The following is a 6,895-nucleotide window of genomic DNA, read 5'->3' on the forward strand; positions in this document are numbered from 1 at the left end:
CACATTGACCACCATAAAATTTGTACAATCAATCCAATACTTGCACATAAATGCCTCACTGATTTTATAATATTGATCCTAACAAAGTTGCACAATTCATCTAATTATTGACCTTATTTTATTGATTAACCTTTTTTACAGCAAATTATAATAATGAACAGCTATTAACTCTCACTGAATTATAGACTTCCACAAAAACTCATTTAACAACTAATGCTTTATATGAACTTTCACCGTCTTCTGCCATTTTTAAAGGCATTTAAAAAATATACATTTATGTTGTTTAAAGGCCATAAGATATTAACAACAGAGCATCCAAACTTATCTTTCAAAGCCATCAAGCAAACCGATTGATTTGACGTGAGGGTACACCGCTATATTCTAAGCTGTAAAACTATCATATACTGATCAGAAATGCCATCACAAATATCCTTGGAATAGGATACACACGCTCTAAAACCACCAATTTGTCCGTATCAATTGTGAGTTGAATTGCAGTAAGTCATGCAGATTGTAGGAACTGTCAGCATTACATCATTGTACCATGAGAGGCTGAAGTGTTTGTGACGTCTCTTTGAATTGATTTGCACTACGATAATCCCAACTTTTCGGCCCCACTCGCTCTAAGGTATTCAAAACAGTCGACAAATTCGAGGAGACACTCCAATTTGGCCAAGTGTTTTCTCAAAATGTGAGTATTTAATGGAGAGTCCTGTTTAAACCCAATAATTCAAATAAAAAGACATTTTCCCTAAAATTTATTAATGTCCAGATCCCGTCTTTTCAATTTGTGTTTTAGCTTGCAGCTTTCACAATCTAAGATGGTATATAGCACGGCCCCTTGCTAAAAGACATGACATGGTCCAAGAAATACAAAACCAACTTGGGTGCATAAGGCAATTCCAGAATAGAGACAAGATGCTAAAATGGATCAAAAGCAGAAAACAGAAAACAGAAAACGAAGTACCTGGGATTCCAACCTACGTGCCACAAGTATATTCTTTTGCCTAAGAGGTTAGACAGAGAATATATTTGTGAAACTTAGGTCGCCAGAGTTTAATTCGTTGGCTGATTAAATATGGAGATACAGCACTTACCTTAGCAAATTCTGTATATTTCTGTGTTCAATATATGTAGATCAGAATCACATGCCTGATTATTCGAACCAGGGAAATCAAAATTTAGAAGGTTTAGTATATATCAAGAAACAATAGAGAGAGAAATGCTTCATAAGTTATAAACACTTCAGACAAACCGGGATGGATTCCTGCAAACAATCGGTTAAAAACATGGAAAAAGGTAAAATCCATCAAGGACGCTAATGACTTCAACTTCTACGGATTATTTACATACAGATGCCTCTGAAGCTTATATTAACCAAAGGGATATATTAATCTTTGATGATACATTATACTTTTTGAAATCTGGCAACATGATCCGATCATGTAAAGCCATTACACGAAAGCACGTACCTATCAATGATCTACAGAGCTATTTTCACAATTACAATCCCTTAGATTCCGATGCTGCACAATTAACAGTCTCGTCATTTCCTAGCCGGTATATGTACATATCTCAAAATGAAAAAATTGAATATTTCTTTTTTATCTATAACAGCTTTCTTGTATTGAAAATTGACACTAGGAAAAGGTGCACTTGTATATATACAATATGGAGGCTAAGAAAAGAAACACTGCTATCTCTCTATCCATGGAAAGATCGTGCTTTGAAAGCATTGATTACAATTCAGCCAACATTTTGGTCATGAAAAGACGGGGGCTGCCTGGTTCTAGTCTTCCCATGTTAGTATTGGTTAAGGAAAGGCTTAATTTTTTTATCTGGGTTCTAATACATGCCATCACCCATGGAAAGGACTCCAAAATATTCCCCCAACCTGCATAGCAAAAATAATAAGTATAATGTCAGAAGGCCAATTCCTAGAAGCTTGCTTGGGTGCATATCATTGCTTGGCAAAACCACCAGGACCCATAGAAGCGCAGCCATGAGAAAGCCTAGCGTGTAAAGAAGACTTGGATCCGGTGGAATTGTATAAAAAGGCTGATTTCTCCAAGCTCCCAAGACCAAAGACAACCCTAATCCAGCTAATGTATTAAACATGGGCCCTGCATAGCAACCTGAAAATGCAATCTGCACTCCACTGCCACCGTTCAATGCCAATGCAATGTTAGACATCAGATCACCCATGGAGTTGCCCCAAGCTAGAACTGTGAGACCTAGAAGTGAAGGGCTTATACCCAGAATCGTCCCAAATGCAACCAACAAAGACACTAGCTCATTGGCAATCACATAAAACCACACAATACTCATTAAGAAACCTCCTGCAACCCATGGAAACAAAAAATTGTGTGGTGGATGCTCCACCTTTGTTGTACAGAAAGCTAGGGTTCCCAACGAAACCCCCAAAATGACTCCAACAACATAAACATATCTGCCAATTCTGATAGAGTTGATCTCTTGAAAATTCCAAAGAAATGCCAAAAGAATTGGTGCTAGTATTGCACTTGCAATTGCAAAACCCCTTGACCACCGGTTCTCATCAACTATGGGAATTGTCAAACGCCTTGGTAATAGAAGCGGCAACTCCAAAAGAAATAAGAGAAATCTACAGCATGACTTGCTTGTCTCCATTCCTTCATCCCAACCCCACAAAGGGCCTGGAGCCTCCACTGACTTAACCAATGCCTGATCTGCATAAACAGAGACATTTTTTGTGCACATCCATTGTGTTGCAGGAAAGAACTCTGAATCACCAGCCAAACCTGTATCTGACTCTCGGTCCAGAAGGGGTTGACGAACACTATTATCTTCGACACAAATGCTTTCAAGGACAGGATGCAAGGGTGTCATTGACTCAATATCATCTTTTTTCCTACTCTTCCGTAAGATCTCCTTCACAGCAATAGAAAAAACATATACAAAATATATGGAGACAAAACCCACTGCTCCCCACATATTGAGCTTACCAACAACCAAAATCACACATAGTGAAACCAGAGTAAAGAGAAAGAAAGAAACATCTCTGACAAAGCAAAAGTGATCAATGGACACCCCAGAATCACCCACAAAGAGACAGATTGATCCAACAACAACACATGTAACAAAAACAGCACCTCCCAGAACACCGTTCATGCCTATTTGCCCAGAATCCGCCCCTAAAAATGCTGCAACACTTGCAAACACATCAGGAGCACCATTTCCAAGTGGAAGAAGTGTAGCTCCTGCAACTGTCGGTGCCAATTGCAACAGATTTGCAAGCATCTCTAAAGAACAACAAAAGAAATCTGTGGCAGTATTTCCCAGCATATAGAACAATGCCACTAGCCATAACCCTAGCACCATATACCCCAAAACACGGACTTTTCCACATGAACAGTAGAAGAACTCGATGTACTCAATAAACCCTCCAGAACTGCAACGTTCCTGTGCCTTGATGTATTCGCATTCACTCTCATAATTCAGGTGCCGTTTCACTCCACTGCAGAAATCATCATTCTCTTCATCTTCCGAAATCGGCACAACGAAGTTAGGGCTTTCGGCAAGGTCATAGTGTTCGCCTTCTTCCATTGGACTCGCTGCCCCGAAATGCCTAAATCCTGACGAATTTTCTGGAATAATTCTTTCTACTTGATTGAAATCTTTGCTTTCCTTCTGATAACCTTGTTCCACATGACTCACTGCCACAAAATGCCTTATTTCTGAGGAATTTTCTGATAGAATCCTTACTACTTGACTGGACTTGGTAATTTTCTTCTGATACCCTTGCAGCCTAAAATTGGACCTGGAAGTATGGATGGTCCGACGGTATGAGAATGTCGAAGTTTTTCTTCTAAGGTTAACTGGAGAGGTTGGCTTAGTTTGGTTGAAGAAGAAGAAAAAAAGTAGAATAACGAAGACTAGGTTAAAAATCAGTTGCAGTCTCTTGCCCCACCTTCTAACGCCGTCCATTGCTATGCTTCAGGGTTTGTAGCATATAATTTCTTCGTCAATGTTCAACCAAAACCATGGCTCGCTCCGTCAGGCTTTTAAATCACGATCCAGCCAAGGTTTCGTCATTTAAAATAAACTTATTAGGACAGAATAATGCATGAACAACCCCCCTTTCTGTTGGTTTCAGCACGAAACGCCAGACAGAAAGTTTACCTTGCCGAATTCTGCCTCACAATCTTTCAATTGCGCCAATCTTTAAAGAAACACACAAATTATCCCCCAAATTAGCTTTTCTACTCAGTCTTTTGCCCAAAGATATTAGAAGCCAAACTATTTTACAACCTTTCCCCTGCCCTCTTCGCTTCAATTTCAGCACAAACACGAACTACAACGCTCCCCTTGCGATTTTCAACCTTAAAACCTCCGACTTCCATCAAAACAAACAAGCAAGGACCCTCCCATCTTTGACATTGCAGCTCAGCTTTATGCCAAAAGATCCAAAGGCTCAAATTCCGGAACGAAAATTCAATAAAAGGGGCTTTCCTCCTGCTAATCGACCTTAATGTCTTACAAAAAGCATTCAAATAAACCAAAACACTTCCATTTGCCCTCAGCCTTAAGCGCAAACAATTAAAAGCCAAACCATTCAATACTTCTGAAAACTACTCAGAAGTCTAAAATTTAAATCTCTGCAAGAATTGCTTCAAAAAATTCACAAGTGCACCTGCATTTAACGGCTCAGCTTCACTCGCACAACTCATACACTGCAAGCGCTCTGCATCGATCCCCCATCTTCAATCCAGAAGCTTCTCACGGCAATAAAATGCCAAAATTCGTCACAGATTGTTCCATTCCGCAACTACCGATCTTCAGTTGCCTTCGCAATTTGATGCTGATTCCATCCTTCGGATTCCAGAAACACTTGTTGGCGGAAAGCGACAATTTTACCGAAAGCTCTGCAAATGGCCGCAATCAATATTCTTTCGCATTTGGCGCCTAGTAAACGATCATCAAATCAGAGAGCTGCAGTTACATGATTTGAAGGCAGTTGACAGAAAGTGAACCATTAATGGGCAAGAAAATTTTCTCGCTTCTAGTTGCAGAACTTCAAGAGAAACACTTGAGATTCATTTCACATCTGCCATTAGGTTTAGGATTACTCTTTTCAGTATTTTGCTTCGAAAATAATCCACCCAACTGCTGGCATATTTATTTCTTCCGATATGGGAAATGAATCTGACATCAGACCAGAATTCAACTGTTTTCTCCTGTGACTGCACCAATTGAATTGAATGTAGGATCAGTTTGGGATTTTTAAAAAGATAGTTTACAATTCTCCATTTTATCTCTTATTTTTTATTTATTTTATTAATTAAAGTACAAAAATTATGGCAACCTTCACCGCGTAGAACCAAAGCGCGGACTCTTTATTTTTTTTTTCTACCGACACTACTGACACAATCATCGCGGATTTCCACCATTTCACCATAAATTAATAGATTTAAGAATTGCTTGTTTGGACTAGAAATGTTTTAATGTTAATTATGTTTATAATTAAGGTTTTCTTATTATTTAGTATGTTTCAGTTGAAGGGGTATTGATATGGATTATGTTCGGAGAATGTTCAATTGTTTATGTTTGTGAGTATCATTGCTTTGTCTTGTAAGTATTTGTGGGTATCAATGGTATCTAGATGTAACATGTATGTAGAAAATGAACCTTCTTCAAACATAGACAATGGTCAAGAATTCTTATAGACAATAACACCTAGAAATGTGTATATATGTATGTATATATGAGGATGTTAAGGCAGATATGAAAAGATCTGGAGAAGCAAGGAAGATAATGGTCCTAGCTCTGGTGCATACATTTGTTCTAGCAATCGGCAACGCTCTGGTAGTTGTCTGGGGATAGAAATATTCAAAGGTTGTCTCCTTTGTGAGTGTGAAATGATTACAGATGTGATAGATTTATTCTCTCATGGTGCCTATATAAAAAAAAGAACAAGAAATAGAGTGGTAAAGAAAATTTGATGAATGTCATATTCTGCAGTGAAAAAGTAATCACGTGTTGGAAATACAACATATTAAATGAAAACAAGGTTTTTATTGCATATTTCTAGTATAAAAGAGTTTGAACAAGTTATTTGTACTCACAAAGCTAAGGATTTTGAAAGTGTTGCTTGGAGAAGAAGAGCTAACACATGAACTAGGGTTTTCCATCTTCTGATAGAGGTATTTATCTTTGCTTTGCATTTTATCTATATTTTTTTCTATGGCTACTATTGCTACTCTTATTTTGGTGAAGGTGATTGTTAAGCCTCATCCTAAATTTAATGTTCACATATTATGCCTTGGTTGTCAATGGAGTTCATTATGATATGTGTGAGCTCATCAAGAAGTAATTCATTGAGAAATTTGAACTGGTATTAAGAATGTTACGTTCTAGTTTGAAACCCTAGCATTTTTCTTGTTATTTTATTTAATGAACACTTTGCCTAGTCAAAGTACACTAATTTGATCATCTAAGAAATTGGTAGCACATCAAATCTTTTAGCACATGAGGAGGTACAAGGACACTATTGCTTGGGAAATAAAAATGGCATCATTTTTCTCTTTAGTGCAATACATCTAAGAGAATACATATATGCATATGCATGTGTGTGTGTGTGAGCGTGTGCATGTGTTGGCCTGCACATGTGCACGCATGTGTGTGTGCACACACATATGTGTGCATGTTTAGGGGTGCAAATAGAGGCTAATGAATTTAACAATGTAACCTAAGTGAGATAAATTCATTAACTAACCACTTTCACACTAAGTCATTCAATACAAGAGAAAGGGCTTTCAAACACAACTCTCAATATAACCAAAGTTAGATTAGAAAAACCCAAGTAAGATGAAGGGATGTCAATACTAAATCCAAATTATATCAAGAAAGTTTGCAA

The 6,895-nt window shown here is 37.8% G+C and overlaps 1 pseudogene across 1 annotated transcript; it reads right to left on the reverse strand.

Moving 5' to 3' along the window:
- Positions 1 to 1,581: 1,581 nt before the first annotated feature.
- Positions 1,582 to 5,270, reverse strand: LOC149569788 (cation/calcium exchanger 4 pseudogene; annotated as a pseudogene). Its single transcript, XR_016362808.1, has one exon. The product of XR_016362808.1 is annotated as a cation/calcium exchanger 4 pseudogene (transcript).
- Positions 5,271 to 6,895: the final 1,625 nt, after the last annotated feature.

The sequence above is a fragment of the Cupressus sempervirens genome, chromosome 3 (assembly GCF_028749045.1).
Source record: "Cupressus sempervirens isolate cs-2001-9-10 chromosome 3, ASM2874904v1, whole genome shotgun sequence".
In the NCBI taxonomy this organism is placed as follows: domain Eukaryota; kingdom Viridiplantae; phylum Streptophyta; class Pinopsida; order Cupressales; family Cupressaceae; genus Cupressus; species Cupressus sempervirens.